This window comes from Molossus molossus, unplaced genomic scaffold (assembly GCF_014108415.1).
Source record: "Molossus molossus isolate mMolMol1 unplaced genomic scaffold, mMolMol1.p scaffold_m16_p_4, whole genome shotgun sequence".
Lineage (NCBI taxonomy): Eukaryota > Metazoa > Chordata > Mammalia > Chiroptera > Molossidae > Molossus > Molossus molossus.
In genome coordinates, this window is record NW_023425377.1 from 22200138 (window position 1) to 22219617 (window position 19480).

Sequence of the window (19480 nt, forward strand, 5' to 3'; positions counted from 1 at the left end):
TTCTTCTGCCAAAACACCTCTCTACCACACTTTATTGTAATTAACTATTAATTTGCCTACAGCCCCCAGAGCCATCCTATCCCATAGAAACTTCTGCAATGATAGAAATGTTCTAGACACATGCAGTCCGATGTCGTAGCCACATGTGGCTACTGAGCACTTGAAATGTGGCTAGCACTACTAAGGAACTGAATTACTGATTTTATTTAACGTTAACTAATTTATATTTAAATAGCCATGCATGGCTAATGGCTACTGGACTGGACAGGGCAGCCTGCAAATCTGTGAGTTCTGAGTAGGCAGGAAACAGGTCTGACTTGTCCATTCCTGTATCCTCAGTGGTCTGTAAGACTGTAAGTGGTCTTGAAGAAACCGTAGGGATGAAGCAACTCTGGAACCAGGGATGACCGAGAAAGGCCTGCTCATCCGGCCGGTCCCCCGCCCTCCAGGCATCAGCAGATAATGAACTGAGACCTTGTGTTTGTAGTCAATAGTTTACAAAGGATGTCTGTAACCCACCGCTTTATTTTCATTACCATCACGGGGGACAGCAAAGCAGGACTCGGTTCTCCCGGTTTTACAGCAGGCATGGCTCCCAGGCTGGGGATGGGGAAGCAAGGCTCCGGGGCACCAGCTGGTCCGCGCAGAGCTGGGCTGCTCCTTGGTGGTAGGTCTCTCAGACCCTGCTCGACATCTGAATGAGCTCTGGTACAGAGGTAGGGAGGAAGCTTTTCCTTCTCTGTCAACTCCACAGAGACAAAGTGGAAGCAGATGGGATAGAATTAGGGGCAGGAGGATGTGGGTTGGGCATCTGGTGATTTCCTCGGGGTCCTGGGCACTGGAATCCCCCACCTTAGGCAAAGGGGGAAATAAAGGTCCTTGGAAGAACTCAGGGGTGGGGTGGGCAGACCAGGTGGCCCCTGCGCTGTGCCAGTTCTCGGACCAGCCACAGAAGCAGCATGCTTTTAGCTCTTCCACGGAGCCTGCTCCCCTCCCTGGAATTCACAGCCAGCGACAGTCAGTCTGGGAAGTGACAGGTGGGGACTGATAAAGAAGTGCCCTGTGTTCTGCCAGGGGGTGGGAAGGGGCCTCAGCTGAGTCTTGTGTGGCTGCCTGGCTCCTCCATCTCGGGGAATTCCCCTCCTGCCTAAAAGTCAGCCCAGCCCAGCCCTCCTTCCTGCAGAAGCAGAGTGAGCGGAGGAGCCTTCACAGGGCCAGCAGCCCCGCTGCACACACCCTTGTCTTCTGCCCTTCTCCAGGTGAGTGACCCAGCGTGGGGGCGGTGAGCCAGGCAGGACAGGGGAAAGGGCTCACTGCACAGGGTGCTGGGGCCACAAATCCCTCCCGCCTCTGGGCCAAGAGCCACCGGCCTCCTGCTTTCCTGCCAGCTGGGGTCAGCAGCGGCTCCGGCCCAGGTCTCTCTTCCCCCACTCGGGGCTTGGGCCTCTCTCCCTCTTGCTGGGCCCCATTCTCTTCTTGCTTCTGTCCCTCCTGTTATGTCCCCTTCCTGCCCTCCTCTTTGCCTGGCCTTCTCAACCAGTCTTTTCTAACTGCTACCAGTTTTTCCAAAGGGAAGGGAAAGAAAAGTCTATTTTTATCTTATTCCTCCCTCAAGAAAAGGGGGTAGGTTCATAAGTGTGAACGTGGATGTGTGTGTGTGAACGTCTGTGTCTACATTTGTGAGCATGTGTCTGATCCACTGATACGTACATGTGTATGTCCGGGGAGCAAAAGTGTGCAAGCATGTTCCTGTGTTTGTGTGTGTGTGTGTCTGTGGGTGTCTGGGTCATTATGTGTGTGTCTGTGTGTGCGGTGAGTGTGTAGGTGTGTGTGTCTGGGTCGTTATGTGAGTGTGTGCATGTCTGTGTGTGAGGGGGAGTGTGTGGGTGTGTTGGCAACTTTAGTGATCTAAAGCTAGCCAGGAAGCGGCCAGGTGGGAGTCTACCCCCACCTTTCTTGGGGACATGGACTTTTCTGTGGCTGAACCTTTAACAGAGCCCGGGGCACCAGGAGTGGGTGAAGGGCTGACAGACAGTGGTGATGTGGCCTCCTCTTTGATCACAAACAGTCCAGATTTTCCAAAGCTGGTCAGAGGCCCAGCCCAGGGAAGTCCCTGGCTAGGAGTGGCAAGGAGTGGAGGCCAAGTCACTGACAGTGGCTTCTGGGTGGGAGAATCAGGAGGGGCCCGGGAGGGGGGAGCATGAGAGGACATGGGGTGAGGCTGATGGAGGCTTGCTCTCAGGGCCCTGCCAGGGCTTCCCAGGATTAGAAAAACTCTCTGGTTCCCATGGGTCTGCCCCCTCAGGGGCTGGGCTAGGCCTGGGCGAGCTTGGATCTAAACCCAGATCCGCTTATCACCCTGACCTGGAGACAGGGAGGTCGGAGGGAGAGGAGCTGGAGCAGGGGAGGCCTGGGGTTCCTCGGGACTGTGGGAGGAGCCTGGCGAGGCCACGTAGGCCAGAATGTCCCCCAGTGTCACTTTGCCCTTTGCTCTCCTCCAGTGGTATCCTAGAAACCCTATGTCCAGGGATTCAGGGGAAATAGTTGGGATTGAGAAAGAGGAAAACAGGAAAGAACTTCTGGGCCTGGCAATTCCGAGAACACACTTCGTAAGGTCTGCTGCAAGTTCCTCCATGGCTCTAGGCCTCGGGGTCCTCACAGGAAACAGGAGGTAAACAGTCCCTGCCCACCCTGTGGGACTGATAATTATTGTCGCTGCTTTTCACTGATGCCAGGCCCTGCGGCATTTCACTTGCTCCGCCACGTGCACTGGCCACTGTTTTAACCGTCACGTTATGGATAAGGAAACAGGCAGAGAACGATCAGGAGGGACAGTTGCTGTGGCAGGACTGTGAGCTGGGCCCAGGTCTGTCTGACTTGAGCCCACACCCTAACCGTGGCAGGACTTGCCTCTTGTGGGCATATGGTTCAATTCGTGTCAGGGTGCCGAATGAATGTGCAAAGTTAAGGCTCTCTTACAGCTGTTGTATCTATGCCCTCATTCAGTTATTTGGTAGGTAGGGGGAGAGAATTAAAAATGTCTTCTCAGACTGAGGGTGGGAAGCCGGGGCCGCAGACTCTGCTCGCTTATTTACTTCTTACCAAAAAACACGATTACCTAGTACTTCAGTGAATGTCATGTGCGTGACACGCATTTCTCATTTAACTATCACTGAAATCTCTTTCTCACACACACACACCCAACACCAAAAGCACCTAGAATCCACCACAGGGTTTTACATTCCTGAGATGGCCTCAGGTTATAGATACAGGAGACTGGATCGAAGGAAGAGACCCAGACCAGGATTGCTCTTTCCCTCGTTCCTTAGCTGCTTGCCCTGAATTTCACTGACTCCCCGGCCAAGACCCCAACCTAACTCACTAACTCACATAATGGAATGATACACATGCTTGTGTGCTTTGGAAGCTCCATTTCCCATTAGTGGGGCATGGAGATGGGTTCTAGTCCCAAGTACTAATCACAGACTGGCTGTAAGATCTCCGGCACATCCCTGCCCCTCTGGTCCTCAGTGGCTTCACCTCTACTAGAAAATGGTTGGGTTTGATCCTTTCTAAGGACCCTTTATTTTACTTTTAAAAATAATTTTTCTGCCCTGGCCAGTTTGTCTCAGTGGTTAGAGCGTCGGCCTGCGGTCCGGAGAGACCCGGGTTCGGTTCCCACTAAGGGCACGTACTTCGGTTGCAGTTTGTCCCCGGCTCTGGTTGGTCGTGCGGGTGGCAGCCACTCGATGTGTCCCTTCACGTCGATGTTTCTCTCTCTCCTTCCTCTCTCTCCCTCCCACTCTATCTGTACAAAAAATGGAAAAATATCCTCGGGTGAGGATAAAAAAAAAAATAAATAAAAATAATTTTTCTTATTGATTTTAGAGAGGATGGGACAGAGAGACAGAAACCTCAATGAGAGAGAACATCAATTGGTCGCCTCCTGCGCGACCCCCCCAGGGGATCGGGCCCACAACCCCAGGCATGTTCCCTGACCAGGAATCAAACAGGCAACCTCTTGGTACATGGGTCGATGCTCAACCACTGAGCCACACCGGCCGGGCACTATAACCCTTTAAAAGGACTGGAATTTTGAGTTCTTTGTTTTTCTAGCTGGCAAGATGCCATACACAATGCTTAGGAGTGTTAAGAATTTAAGAGCCTGGATCATCCTGTTCTAGTTACCCTTTGCTGTATAAGACCTCGTTCACGTCATCTGACAGCTCCAAGCCCCAGTTTCATCTGATAATGGTCCTGACCTCTGAGGGTGGTTGGGAGACAAATTATGTAAAGTGCAGGCCTAGCACCTAGCAAATACTCCACAAATGTTACCTTTTAATGTTTTCAATATGCAGCCTCCATTCCTCTTTAGGCTCTTGATTTAGAGTTCAATCAGTTATGGAAGGCTTTTGGGGTATGGTGGGGTTTTTTTTTTGCTTAGAAGTATAAATTTTTTAAAACTATTTTTATTGTTGACAGTATTACAGATGTCTCCGTTCCCCACCCCTTGCCCTCCTCCACCCAAGTCCCCTGCCCCACCCCAGGCCTTCACCACACTACTGTCTATGTCCATGGGCGATGCATATATGCATATATGTTCTTTGGTTAATCTCTTCCAGACCCCTCCACCCCTCTGAGATCTGTCAGTCTGTTCTATGCATTCATGCCTCTGGATCTACTTTGTCAGTTTATTTTGTTCATTAGATTCCATATTTAAGTGAGATCATGTGATATTTGTCTTTCTCTGACTGGTTTATTTTGCTTAACATAATAATCTCCAGGTCCATTCATGCTGTCACAAAGGGTAAGAGATCCTTCTTTTTCACAGCTGCATAGTATTCCATTGTGTAAATGTACTACAGCTTTTAAAAATATAGATATGTTTTTATTGATTTTTCAGAGAGAGAGGGAGAGAGAGATAGAAAAATCGATATCAGAGACAAACATTGATTGGTTGCCTCCTGCACAACCCCCACTGGGGGTTGAGCCTGCAACTCAGGCACGTGCCCTGACCAGGAATCAAACCAGGATCTTTCAGTCCATAGGATGACGCTCAATCCACTGAGCCACACCGGCTGGGCATACCACAGCTTTTTTACCCACTCATCTACTGATGGGCACTTGGGCTGTTTCCAGATCTTAGCTATTATAAATAATGTTGCTATGAACACAGGGGTGCATATATTCTTTCTGATTGGTGTTTCGGGATTCTTAGAATATATTCCCAGAAGTGGGATTGCTGGGTCAAAGGGCAGATCCATGTTTGTTTGAAGAACCTCCATACTGTTTTCCACAGTGGCTGCACTAGTCTGCATTCCCACCAGCAGTGTACCAAGGTTTCCTTTTCTCCACATCCTTGCCAGAACTTGTTTGTTGATTTATTGATGGTAGTTATTCTGACAGGTGTGAAGTGATACCTCATTATAGTTTTAATTTGCATCTTTCTGATGATTAGTGAATTTGAGCATTTTTTCATATGTCTGTTGGTCATCTGTATATCCTCTTTGGGGAAGTGTCTATTCAGGTGTTTTGCCCATTTTTTAATTGAATTGTTTGTCTTCCTGGTGTTGACTTGTATGAGTTCTTTGTATATTTTGGAAATTAAACTTTTATTATTGACTAATCTTTTCCCATACAGTACGTTGCCTTTTCATTCGTTGATGGTTTCTTTTGCTGTGCAGAAGCTTTTTAGTTTGATGTAGTCCCATTTTTTCCATTGTTTCCCTTGCCCTAGGTAATGTATTGGTGAAAATACTGCTACATGAAATGTCTGAGATATTACTGCCTATGTTTTCTTCTAGAATTTGTATGGTTTCGTGACTTACATTTAAGTCTTTTATCCATTTTTAGTTTACTCTTGTGTATAGTGTAAGTTGGTGGTCTAGTTTCATTTTTTTGCATTTACCTGCTCAATTTCCCAACATCTTTTATTGAAGAAACTTTCTTTACTCCATCACATGCTCTTGCCTCCTTTGTCAAATATTAATTGACCATAATAGTGTGGGTTGATTTCTGGGGTCTCTGTTCTGTTCCATTGATCTATATGCCTATTCTTGTGCCAGTGCCAGGCTGTTTTGACTACAGTGGCTTTGTAGTATAGTTTGATATGTGGTGTTCTGATCCCTCCAACTTTGTTCTTCTTTGAGGTATTTTTTTAATTTCCCTCAGATACAGATTTAGGTCTGACTTTGGAGCAGCCTTGGTGGAGGTGGTAGAGGGAGTGGCGGAAAGGAGATTGGGAAGCTGCATGCTTTAAAACAAAGCAAAATTAAACACAGGCCTTTTGATTGTCCTCCCAGGTGGGGCTTTGCACAGGTGCTTGTTGTCACGCTAGAAGAGCAACAGGTTCCCAGCTGCCTGAGTCACTCAGCTCCCTGTTTCCTGGCTTGAAAATCTTCCAGATCTGGGGAAAGCAGGAGTGACACGCTAGGGGACCTATTTCCCACCATGCAGGCCCCCAGTCTAAGGTGCCATAGTGGATGTGGATGGTGGATGGAACCTGGGGAGGCTGTATTTCTGGGTTTAACTGTGACGTTCTAAACAATGCATGCAATCCATGTCTACACATCACTATCATTTCACAAATGCCTTCTGTGTGCCAACTTTTGGGCTTTACTTGCATTATCTCATGATCATCTGAAGACTAAGTACAATTATTATCTTTACATTCACAGAGGAATTGAGGCTTAGAGAAGCCACCCAGGTAGTAAGTGGTTGAGTAGGGGTTAGAACCCCATTAGTTATATTCATAGCCTATGTTCATAATGAGTGCTGAGTTTCTGTAAGATAGTAAGAAAAATCATGACATTGTAAAGGCAATGTGGTGCAGTGGAAAGTGTACATATGCCTAAGAGCCCAGATCCTGAGTTCCAACACTGGTTACATCACTCAACATGTATGGCCTTGAACAAGTCCTTTACTACATTGAGGCCTCTATTTACCCATCTGTCAAATAAGGGATTGTGATCAATGCTCTCCATGGCCTCTAATATGGTGGGATGTTCCGAAGTCAAACAAAAACTTAAAAAAGGATGGAAGGGGTGGGTGAGGTTATGACTTTGAAGGGATGCGTTTTCTCACACAGTAATTGCTAAGAAAAATTATTCAAAAGTAGGAAATCAGGCAAAAAGATGACTATGCAATCTTTTAATGTCATACTAAAGCACTGTCCAAAAATCCCACCTAGGAGTCATTTGGCATTTTCATCTGGAATGAAATTATTTTCCTAACTCTCTAAGGTCAGACATTTTACAAAAATGGCTGAAACAGTTTGGAAATGCAAATCGTTGGAGACCCTTCATTTTTTTAAAAGTAAATTTCAGTGTTCATGAGACAACTTGGGTTGGGATTAGGAAGAGAGCATTTTAGGAAGAGGCAATTTGGGATGTACAGATAAAGAACAGGAAGAAAACAAGTTTGGGGGGACCCAATGGGTAGAGATGCAGCCTGAGGACTGCCATATAGATTCTAATCTTCCTGTACCCTCCGCCTTGGTGACACTCAGTGGTGCTATGGTGTTTGCATCCCACAGCAGCTCCCTCCATTTCTTCAAAATCTGGGTATAATGTGTACTTATTTTCATAATTAAAACGAGCCGGAATATTGTTTTGAGAATTTGATAACACCTTTGAAGTAACTGAAGGCATCCCAGCAGGTCACAAAACCTGAAAGGAGAATGCTTGGATTAGGCATATGCTTGTGTGTGTGTGTGTTTGCACACAATCACAGTTGATTGACAGGTATCTTAATTTGTAAAATGAGGGCCTGTGTGAAATAGCTTCTCAAATCCTTTCTGAAATGAAAACTTACCCTCTTTAAAATAAAATGATGAGCCCTGGCCAGTTTGGCTCAGCGGTTAGAGCGTCGGCCTGCGGTCCGGAGAGACCCGGGTTCGGTTCCGCTAAGGGCACGTACGTCGGTTGCAGTTTGTCCCCGGCCCTGGTTGGTCATGCGGGAGGCAGCTACTCGATGTGTCCCTTCACGTCGATGTTTCTCTCTCTCTCTCCCTCCCACTCTATCTGTACAAAAAGTGGAAAAATATCCTCGGGTGAGGATAAATAAATAAATAAAATAAAATAAAATGATGATCTTAAAAGGAAGGGGAAAAAAAGTGTCCCCAACCTTAAACCAAGTTACTGCTCCTTATGGATCTGGGAAATCCCACAGCCTCCTTGGGTGCTCTGGCCCACCTAAGGTATACTAGGTACGCAGGGCAAAGGCCAGCTCTGGATTTGTCCACCTGGGTTTGAATCTTGGTTCAGCCACTCACGTAAGTCATCCAACCTCTCTGTGCTTCGTACGTACATTTATGGTTAAAAAAAAAAAAAAAAAAAAAAGGTGGGGGGTACAAAACCCGTCTCACTAGGGTGGCTGCGCAAATTAAATAAAGTGATGCATGCAAAGTGCTCACAATGTCTGCAGCAGCAAATTTTAACAGTAACAATACGCCTCCTGAAGGGTCCTTCGAGCTCGGAATTTCTGAGCTCTGATTAGAAGGCCAGGAGCGCCCTGGGCCCTGAGCTTGGGCTCTGGCTGGGCTCCAAATGCTTACGTGCTCTTTGGCAAGTTCCTTTCTCGCTCTGGCCTCGTGCCCCTCGGCCCGAGGAAGTTGTGGGGTGGTCTCTGCGGCTCGTCTCCGCTCTGAAGCTTGGGCTTTCAAGGAGGCCGCAGCCTCATTCCGGAGGCCGGGTCGTCCGGGGTGGGGAGGGCCTGTCAGAAGCTGCCCAGACCCGGGGAAGTCGCCGGCACGTAGGACAGGATACCCGCGGCCACTCAGCGGTTCTCCGGCTGTTTACCTCGCTGGGCCCCACCCTGGCGGCCGCGCGCCCGCCCGCAGAGCACGGCGCGATTGGACGAACGGCCTGTCAATCTCCGGGGACTTTCCCAGGGGTGGGGCAGCCCGGCCCGCCCCTGGCACTTCCTCGTCCCAGCCCCTTCCCTGGAGCCAGTGGAGAGCTGCGGCGCCTGAGCCTCGCCTGGGCCGCTAGCCGGGGGTGGGCGCGGGCAGTGAGGCCTTGTCCTCAAGGCCCTCACTCTCAGGTAAGCCGGCTGGGCCTCAGCAGGGGGGAGGGGGAGGGGGAGAGTCTGGGACCCGGCCGTTCAGAGCCTCAGCTGTGACCTAGTGTGGAGTGGGAGGTCAGGCAGGCCCGGCCAGGTGGCCTGGGCTCCTCGGCCCCCGGCTCTGGCGCTGAGGTCCCCGGTTGCGGGGCGCCTCCCGGGGTGGCTGGCGGGTCCGACTGTGTGGGGAATCCCTGCCCGTCGCGGTGGGTGCGCGTGCGCACTGCGTAGGCGAGCGCGTTTAGAAACGGTGTGCAGGCCAGTGCAGGGCTTGCAGGCGGTGTGCACCCGCCGGGCGGAGGGGGTGTGCGAGGCTGCGTCTGTTTACAGTGCAGGAGACCAGTTTTGGAAGCGCTGTGCACAGGTAATAAAGAGGACAGTCTTAACTATCGTCGGGCGCTTTCCAAGCGCTGATCTAAACCCTTTACATGCATTTAACTCATTTCGTTGTCACATTCCCTCTTCAAAATGAGTATTGTTATTATTATCCCTTCCAACCGAGGCACTTGGAGACAGGGGTCACACAGCTAGGGAGTTGCAAAGTCAGCATTTGAAAGTGGGCATTTGGCTCCATAGCCCCTGCTCTATTGTTTTTCTGTTGAACATATTTGCACAGCGTTGGAGGCAACATTTGTGTGTATCTGCAGGGTAGCTGTAGTGAGTTTTCTGAGAGTGATTTTGGGGGTGGATTTCTACGAATGGGTGACTTTTCTACTGTGGAACATTTGTGTGCATACAATGATGTGTATACAACTGATGACATTATACATTTATTAATTGTATATATGGGGAGTGGGTGGAAATTTTATGTGACTGGGCAACAGATTATGTTGTGGTTGGGGGGGGCGGGACTTATGTGGATGATGCTTAAGAATCAGCAACATTCATCCCCACCCCCTTGCACAATGACAGTGCAGAGGAAGCTGTGGATTTCTAATGCATCATTTTTATTTTACAGTATAGTCAAAATGGAATTTAAGCAGCACTTACTCACTTTCCAAACAGTGGGGTATGGTAGAGGGGAATTCGGCATCTGCTGAGAGGTCAGAAAAAGGGAATCTCTGATACTTTTTTATTCCTGACAATGGATATTGCATTAGGAAGCTGGAATATTTATTAGTACAAACTCATAGCAATCCTGTGATATATCAACACCCCTATTTTACAGCAGAGGAAACCTGAGACAGTGAAAAGCCAGTAATGGTAATAACAGCTTACATTTATCAACACGTACCATGTGCCAGGCATGGTGCTTTACATTCAGTATCTCATTTAATTTTTTCAGTAACCCTAGGAGATCATTACTATTAGTAGTCTCAATTTTCAGGTGAGGAAACTGAGGCCCAAAAGGTTAAGCCTTGTCCCAAACTAGTAAACTTTGAACCCTGCATCCTGTTTCCTTTCCATTGACCAAGGCTCTTGTCCTGGCTGTGTTCTGGGAAAATAATGTGACCAGGGACTGGCACTTCATGAAAGCACTTGATCATGTCCCTCTGGAAGCTGTGAGAGTCCTGTGTTCTACATACTTCCGTGACCCTGTTCTACAGAATTCTGTGGGTGTCCCGTGGGTATGGTGTGGCATTAATGCTGAGGGTTGGTGCCTGCCCCTAGGCCCACACCAGTCTTTTGGGGCCCCAGGAAGCCATGGGGTCTGACTCATACCCTTACCCCTAGTGCTGCTTGTGACTCGGGTCCGGATGTCCTGGGTTGGGTCGGGCCGACCTGATTTGAGCATCTTAGAATTGTAAGAGTTTGTCTATCTGCCTCCCTCTCTGGGTACCACTGGGTACCTTACTTCTGTACTCACTGCGGTTTAGCCATGGCACCTGCTTTTATTCCCTGCCAATCTCGGTCTTTCCTTGAGGCCTTTTATGTGCTGTTCCTTCTGCCTGGAACATCTTTCTCCAGCTCTTTCCATGGCTGGTTCCTCCTTGTCTTTCAAGTCTCAGCTCAAATGTCACCTCCTCCCAGGGGCCTTCCCTGACCTTCCTATGCAAAGTAGCCCCTTTTTTCCACTTTCTGTCATAAAACTGTTGTATTTTTTTCATACATTTGTCATCCTCCGTAATCTTGTTTATTTGTAAATAGAGTATATTTAGTATACTACATAGTAAATGTAGTACAGAACTTAGTGTCTGGCATACAACAATGTCAGTGTTTACTTGTTTGTTGTCTTTCTCTTTTCCTGGAAGAGAAGGGTGAGAGCAGGGACCCCTTTAGTTTCACGTGCGCACCCCTGAGACTAGATAAGAGTGTCTAGGCTAAGGCTCTGTTGGCTTTGTTCAATGGCTGAGTAGAATCGAAAAAACTAGAATAATAGTGCATTTCCCAGGTGAGGAAACTGAGGCCTAGAGATGGGAAGGCACTTGTCCTGGAGAGGTGATGGCAGAGTGGGGATGAGAACCAGAACTTGCTTCCCGAGGCATTTTTCCCCCTTCTGATAGTCAGCAAACATTTCCTATTGGCCCTTGTGCCTGGTGCTGTGAATGTGACGTGATGCTCGGGTACATAAGGAATTGGCTCTGCCCTTGAGGAACTTGTAGTGGAATGGGGAGAAATGTGCTCTGAGAGCTGTCTGGAAGCCATTGTGTGCCAGCAAGTGCCAGGCAGTGAGTCTGACTGGAGTGCGAAGCAGTTTGGAGACACCAGGTGGGCAGGGGGCTTCTGGAGAGAGGTGACTCCAAGGTCAGGCCCTAGAAAGATGATGTGCAAAGTGGTGGCCTGAGCCCCTTCTGGAACTTGGTAGGCTGGGTAGTGGATTTGCAGTAAGGCTCTGCTGGGTTGGGGAGGCTGACCAGCTGGGCTAGCAAAAACCCTAAGGTCTTGACTACCAGGTAGAGACTTGTTGGTTTTTCCCTGTGGGCAGCACTGGGAAGTGATCAGAGCATTTGGTTGGCAAACTTAAGCAGGCATCAGAACCACCTAGGAGGCCTGTTAGATTGCTGGGCTGTGTCCCCGGATGTCTGATCTGATGGGTGCTGGTGATGCTGCTTCTGGTCCGGTGGCTCTTTGAGACCCCTGGTGTGGAGTGCATGCTTTGGAGTTCAGCACACCTGGGTGGGTACTGCCTCCGCTTCCTCACATGTAAGATTCTGTGATGTCAGTGCTACCTTTTAGAGTGCGCGAATGAATGAGACAGTACATGTCAAGCACTGAGCGCAAGGCTGACATGGGGTAAGCCATCGATAAATGCCCACTGCTGACCTTGTTAATGATGATAAGCATAAGGATGTGGAAGGGATTTCAGTAGGAGAGGATGGGATGGTCCATTTTTCTGTGCCTTTGACTCTCTGCCACCTATAGACCATGCTGTGTCTTCTCTGGCTGGGTCTGCCTTTGCTTTGTCTCAGACATCTGGTCTTTCCATCCGATTGGAATAGTGGAAGCTCATCTGTGTGAGGGACACAGAGGACATCTGGCCCAAATTCCCTCAACAGCACCCCAACAGGTGATCACCCAGCCTCCACTTGACCCCCACCCTCAGGGTCAGGGAGCCCTCTGCTTGGCAATGTTGTTACAGATGGTTTGCTTTTACAGGAGGGGGAATGGGCTTGGTGCAGATTTTTTCGTCCTGACCTCCTCTTTGTTCCCTCATTGCTCACCTGACCATTTTAGAGGAGGAGGGGAAGGAAAGAGGCAGGGCAGTATCGTGGTGTGGCAAAGAGGGCACAGCTGGCCACTAGAAGACCCAGGGTCGCCTCCCTTTGCATCATTGCCATCCCTTGTAGCCTTGGGGAGGTCTCTTCGCTTTGCTGGCTTTGGTGTCCCAGCTGCAAAATGAAGGGATTGCACTGGCTGGTGCCTCGGGTGTCCTCTTCCAGCTCTGAAAGTTCTGTACCCTAGCCATTGAGCCTCCAGCAGTTTCCGAGCTTTTCCTGGTGGACCAGGCCTTTCTGTGCCCACCCTCCCTGCTTCTAGAGGCTGCACCACTGCCCTCCTTTCCCTGTCCTCTGAAGGGAAGGTGTCTGGGGTCCTCTGGAGAGTGGCCAGAAAGAAGGCACAGGGAAACAGGGAGAAGCTCCCCAACCCTAGAGACAGACCTTGGCAGTCACCACAACCGGTTGCAGGAAGTTCGCGATGTTTCCCATGACTGGCCCAGGACAGTCACTCTTCCATAGGAACCGGTGACTGGCCTGCGCAGCAGCTGGCTCTTGGTCTGCGGGCTGCCCTCCTTGTGGAACTCTTCCCGAGGACCTCACCCCGAGGCTGCTCCCTGTGTCCTTGTGCCCCTGCAGGGTGAACCAACCAGGTGGTCCAGCAGATGGATGTGTGTGGGGTGCAGGTAGGGGGAGGGGTGCCGTGGGAGTCATGTCGCCAGAGTCACACTCGGAGGCCAGAGCTGGTATGTTTAGGGTGGGTGTGGGGGGTGTCCTATGAGTCAGGGGCCTTTGGTTTGCTCTCCACCCACACTGGAGAGTACTCACTGCACTGGCCATTGCCCTCTGCCAACATGACCGGCTTCGTCAGAGGGCTGAGGAACCCTGGCCCCTCCATACCCCCACTTCTGCCTCTGCAAGTGCTACCTCCCTCTCGTTCCAGCCCCTGGGAAGAGGGTCTGAGGACAGCATCATTGACTTTTAGAACATATGAAGGACTTTTTCAGACATAGAGGCTAATATGCAAATACCTGGGCACCCACCAGGACACATTTCTGTGCACCTGAAATTTCTCCCTTCCCCTCCCCTGAATTTAGACTTTATTCTCCTGCATTTCCCCATAGTTTTATTATAAATATATGTTTCCCTAGCAATATATAGTTTTATTTTATATGCTTTAAAAAGTTAACTTAAATGCTGTGATACTGTCTGTCTTCTTCTGAAACTTGATTGTTTTGCTTAATATATTTGTGAGATTTATCCATGTTGGTATCTCTAACTCTGGGTCACTAAAGGTTCATTCATTTTTTATGGCTGTGTAGTATTCCCTGATATGAAAGTGCCCCATTATATTGACTCATTTTCTTTTTCATTAGGTAGTTTTCAGCTTTTTCTGGTAAAACAGACACATTTGGATTTTATCTGAGTGGTCTTACTACCATCCAACTATCCCCTTCCTAGCCAGTAAGGCTCCTGTTGGGATAGCACTTTAAAACCCATAGAGAGCTATATGGTTTCTAGTTGGTGTTCTCAGCATTTTCATAGGGAGAAACAAGGAAACCTGTTGAGAGAGCAGAGCCAGGATTTGAACGTGTTCAACCCTCTCTCCATCATATTTGGTATACAGGAATTCTCAAATGTTGTCATCTTCCCTCTTAAAGGGGAAGTTACAGGGTTGGAGAAACCCTTCCTTGGATAAACCAGCTCTAGGCATATTAGAGACTGGGAGACAGAAGGACAGTTGAGTTCCCCATCCCTTTTGTCCCAAGGTTGGACCTAGGGCCCTTTGTCCCTCTAGCTGATAATCGAGGTCCTTCTGGGTTGGGTGGTGTCCCAGCTGCTAAGCGGGAAGTGAGCTTCTGGTTATGGAGTGTGTGCACTGTGGATCCCAGGAGCTGAGAGGAGGCATGCATGGGGGGAAGGAAAATGGACTGGGATGGCTTCTTAGCCCTCCTGAGGCGGCTTTTAGCCATGGGGAGCATAGGGTGGGGACTGGTGATGTCCCTTGGGAATGGTGTGGCCTTGAGCCAAGCTCTGCACCTGTCTCGACCCAGCTTCCTCTCTAGCAAAGCAGGTGTCAGGCCCGGTGTGAGGACCCACGGACAGTGGGCAGGGAGATTTGCACCTGCTCCCAGCCGAGAGTGGTTATCCCAAGTCTGGTGCTTCTCTTCCCACCTTTGCCAGCCCTGACCTTCCTGAATCCAGATCTTTTCTGGTAGTTTCTAGGCTGAAACTCCTCTGTAGTTACCAACTTTCCCACCACCAGATACCTTGACTAGAAAACTTGCTCCTGGACTTTCCCTCCTGATCTGCGATCACGTCCCTGCAGCCTTGTCTGTCTGCGTGAAGCAGACACGTGGGAAGGAGGCTCCCACCCTTGCCCACAGCCCTCCAGCCTCATTTGGTGCCAGACCATAGGCTTTTCCAATTGCTTTGACCTTGTCAAGACACTTACATTTAAAAAAAGTTTTATTTTAAAACTTCTCTTTAAAAAGTGACAAAATAACATGTGTTCATTGGAGAAAACAAAAATCTCAACCAATACAAAAGGTGTAAAGTAAAAAGTAAAGTTGTCTTCTCTCTTCTTCCTCTTCCCTGCCCTGTCTCCACTGTATTTTAAAATTAATTTTAACTAGACCAAGACTAGATTTTCCTTGTAAAGAGCTAAAAAATTACAGGTAAAATAAAAGCTTCTTTTGATTCTGATCCCCATCCCAGTTTCTCCTCTAGAGCTGTCTACTCGTAGCAGTTTGGTGTGTATCTTTCCAGACCTTTTTCTATGCACATTTGAGATTTTATACACACACAGATACACACACAGTTGTGTGTGTGTTTATTTTTTTAAAATTCTGTTATACATATAAATCTGTACTTTGCCTTTTTTCCTTAATATTTAATGCGCATCTTCCTGTGTCATTGCAAAGCAGTTTGTCCCATTCTTTTTATGGCTGTATAATATTCCATTGAATAAGTACACCATAGTTTATTAAACTAATCCCCCCTTGATGGACATTCAGGACATTTTTGCTGTTACAAAGCATGTGACAGTGCACATCTTTGGCCAGCCGCTGTGTATAGTGATGCAAAGATTTCTAGATTCTTAAATAGGGGATTACTCAATCAGTTACCTCTGGGCCTTTAGATAATTGAAACCTCCTTATGCATATTTTTCTACAAGAGAACTTTGTTCTCAGCCAATCAGGCACACAAGCAAGTTGTTGCCATCATTGAGAAAGGGCACGTTTTACTGCTGGTGACCCAGCTGTAAGAAAAACAAATGTATATTAGGTGAGATCAGTAGAAACATAATATATAAAAGGGTGGAGGTGAAAGTTTCTCTGTTTGGCCAGGCAGACCACACCTGGAGTGTTTTGTTTAGTTTCAGGACCAGCTATAGATAGGGTAGAGGAGGTGGAGGGTTGAGGGGAGTGAGTGGGGAGGAGTCTGGAAGCCAGTCCCTGTGGCAAACAATGGAGGGAACAGGGGTTGATCGGCTTCACGAGAATGCTGCAGGGTCCGGATCTCTTCAGTGCTGAAATGGAGAAGAGAGGCAACTTGTTCCTTATTCCAGGTGACCCTAGAGGCAGGAGGGCTTGGTGGGAGCAGCACTGGAAGTAGCCTGACTAGTGCGGCTGCCCAGGGGAGGCTCCTCGGAGAGGAGGTCTAGGTCACCGAAGGTGATCACCACTGTCCCTTGCCCCCCCCCGGGACTGGACAAGCACAGGGCTGAATTTCCCCTGCGCTTCCTTCCAGCCTGAGATTCTGAGTCCTGGTGTCCGCTGGTGATTAAGGGCAGCCTGAGACCTGATTGCATACCAAGTTAGAGAGGCATAGAGGCAGGGGCTGGGAACCCCGGGGCCATGTTCCAGATAGCAGGACAGCAGGCCTGGTCTCCCCCTTACCCCCTCAGCTTCAGTCCATTACTCCTCAGGCAGTGCAGGCCAGTGGAAAGGGCACCGGTATTGGATCTGACACATGGAGACTGGATTCTTTGTTCTGCCACTAACCAGCTGTGTGTCCTTAGGCAAGTGACTCAACCTCTCTGAGTCTGCTTTCTGATATGAAAAATAGAGATAATGCTACCTAACTGAGAGCACTAGTTTTCTTACTGGAAAACGGATAATAGTTTTTATCTCTGTGTGGTGAGAGAAGAATGAGGCAATGTGTATCATGACGCAGCCCAGGGCCTGGTACGTGGGAGCACTTCACAACTGTCAGCCTCTCCCAGCTTTAGTTAGGTGCTCCTTGGTCTTCTTTTGCAGTGATTGCAGCTGGCGGATGTCCCTGGCCCACTCCCCTGTCCCAGGCTGGTAGTGTGGAGCCTAGGTCTTGCAGGCTGAGTGGAGGCAGCGGGGCTTCCTCTGTGGGTGAGTCAGAGGAGGGGATGAAGGCTAATGGGGCGAAAGCGGAGGACCCGGTGAAGAGCTGCAGACACTCTCTGGGAGTTTCTGACTGCTCTTGGGGAGGCGGCAGCACTCCCCCCCCCTCCCCGTAGCACTTGTGGGAGGGCTCATGTGGGAGGGCTCATGGGTCAGGGAAATCCACTTGGGTGTTAGGAGGAATTGGAGCTGCAGAGAGTAGTCATAAGGTTATAGAAAAGGGTGATAATAAAATGCAAGTTCTGGACTGTTAGAACTAGAAGGGGCCTTAAAGATGATCTGGTCTTGTCTGGCCGGTGTGGCTCAGTGGTTGAATGTCGACCCATGCACAAAGAGGTCACCGGTTCGATTCCTGGTCAGGACACATGCCCCTGTTGTCGGCCCGATCCCCAGGGGGGAGCATGCAGGAGGCGGCCAGTCGATGTTCTCTCTCATCGATGTTTCTTTCTTTTTTCTTTTTTTTTTTTTTTGATATTTTGTTCAGATAGAGTGGGAGGGAGAGAGAGAGAGAGAAACATCGACGTGAAAGGGACACATCGAGTAGTTGCCACCCGCACAACCCAACCAGGGCCGGGGACACACTGCAACTGAGGTACGTGCCCTTAGCGGGAACCGAACCCGGGTCTCTCGGGACCGCAGGCTGACGCTCTAACCGCTGAGCCAAACCGGCCAGGGCTCTCATCGATGTTTCTATCTCTCTTTTCCTTTCTCTCTTAAATCAATAAAGGAAAAAAAAATTATATAAAAAAAAAGATGATCTAGTCTCCTCACTGTGTTATATGATTACTATTGTTGCAAACCCTTCCTTTTAGGAAACAGGCCCAGTGAGAGGAAGGTGTTTCCTGGGGTTCCTTGACTAGATCCCATGATTTCTAGCCCCAGCCCCTCCTAGTGCAGCCAATCGACCTGCAGCCTCTTGATTGCTGACTTGCTTGCAGAGACTTAAGTTCTTAGCTCCTCACTGGTTAGGATGCCAGGGCGAGCTTCCCGAATGCATACCATCTAAAGTAGGTGCTGTCTTGCCCTGGCTGGTTTGGCTCATTGGTTAGAGCGTCGACCTGCGGTCCAGAGAGACCCGGGTTCAGTTCCCATTAAGGGCACGTACCTCGGTTGCGGTTTGTCCTTGGCCCTGGTTGGGTCGTTTAAGAGGCAGCCACTCGATGTGTCCCTTTCATGTCAATGTTTTTTTCTCTCTCTCTTCCTCTCCCTCCCACTCTATCTGAACAAAAAATGGAAAAATGTTCTCGGGTGAGGATAAAAATAAATAAAATAAAATAAATAAAGTAGGAGCTGTCTTTGCTGATAGTTATCAAGAGAGCACAGCCTGCTCGTTGATGGATGAGCCTGGGACCACAGTTTCTCTGACCATGAAATGGGTGGGGACAGATTTTTGCTTTAGTTGGCAAGGTGCTTTCATGATGCCTCACTTCCTCTCATCCCTGGTGGGCATTGAAAGATATTTCCATTTTCAATTGAGGAAAATGAGGTTCAGATGATTCTCTGTCTTGATGAGTGTGGTACTGTGGTTCATGGGCTTCTTTTTTTTTTTTTATCCCCACCCAAGGACATTTTCTATTTTTTGTTCAGATAGAGTGAGAGGGAGGGAGGGAGGGAGGGAGGGAGAGAGAGAGAGAGAGAGAGAGGAATATCGACATGAAAGGGACACATTGAGTAGCCACCACCCAGGGCTTCTTGTACCTACATTTTCACTGTTTGTGATATTGTGCCAGTATCCCTGCTTAATGGTTATTTGTAGGCATTGAGTGGATGGCACAACCTAGCTTACTGAGCTTATGGAGGACCCTAAAGACTTGTTAAAAGAAGGAAGAGCCCTGGCTGGTTTGGCTCAGAGGTCAAAGCATCGGCCTGTGGTCCAGAGAGACCCGGGTTCGGTTCCCACTAAGGGCGTGTACCTCGGGTGCAGTTTGTCCCCGTCCCTGGTTGGGTCGTGCGGGTGGCAACCACTCGATGTGTCCCTTTCACGTCGATGTTTCTCTCTCTCTCTCCCTCCCACTTTAGCTGAACAAAAAAGTGGGAAAATGTCCTCGGGTAAGGATAAAAACAAAAAAAAGAAGGAATAAATGAGTGGGGGGACTTGGTCCTTAAATCAGCCAGGCACAGTTGTGGGGCTGCCTTCTGCTTTTACTAAGAACCTACTATGTGCCAGATGCTGAGCTAAGTACTACACATTATTATTGGGAAAATTTTATTATAAAATGAATAAATTTCTTGTCACATAAACCAAACAGTGAGGAAGTAGGAAGGGAGAACTCCCTCCCAACTATATACATATTGTTTCATTTAATATCTTTTTTAAAAAAATTTTTTTAATTTATCCTCACCCGAGGACATTTTTCCATTTTTTGTTCAGACAGAGTGGGAGGGAGAGAGAGAGAGAGAGAGAGAGAGAGAAACATCGACGTGAAAGGGACACATCGAGGGGCT

The 19480-nt window shown here is 48.7% G+C and overlaps 1 protein-coding gene across 8 annotated transcripts in view; it reads left to right on the forward strand.

Annotated features, from left to right (window-relative positions):
• The first annotated feature begins 1195 nt into the window (after nucleotides 1-1195).
• TNIP1 (TNFAIP3 interacting protein 1) overlaps nucleotides 1196-19480 on the forward strand; it is a 50840-nt gene continuing 32555 nt past the window's right edge. For 6 of the 8 annotated variants that reach the window (XM_036241721.1, XM_036241716.1, XM_036241724.1 and 3 more), the window contains exon 1: nucleotides 8943-9042. The gene's annotated coding sequence lies outside the window, so the exon portion shown is untranslated. Of the gene's footprint in view, nucleotides 1260-8942; nucleotides 9043-16547; nucleotides 17024-19480 lie in introns of those variants that run through there. The other 2 variants (XM_036241718.1, XM_036241719.1) reach the window with 2 other exon arrangements.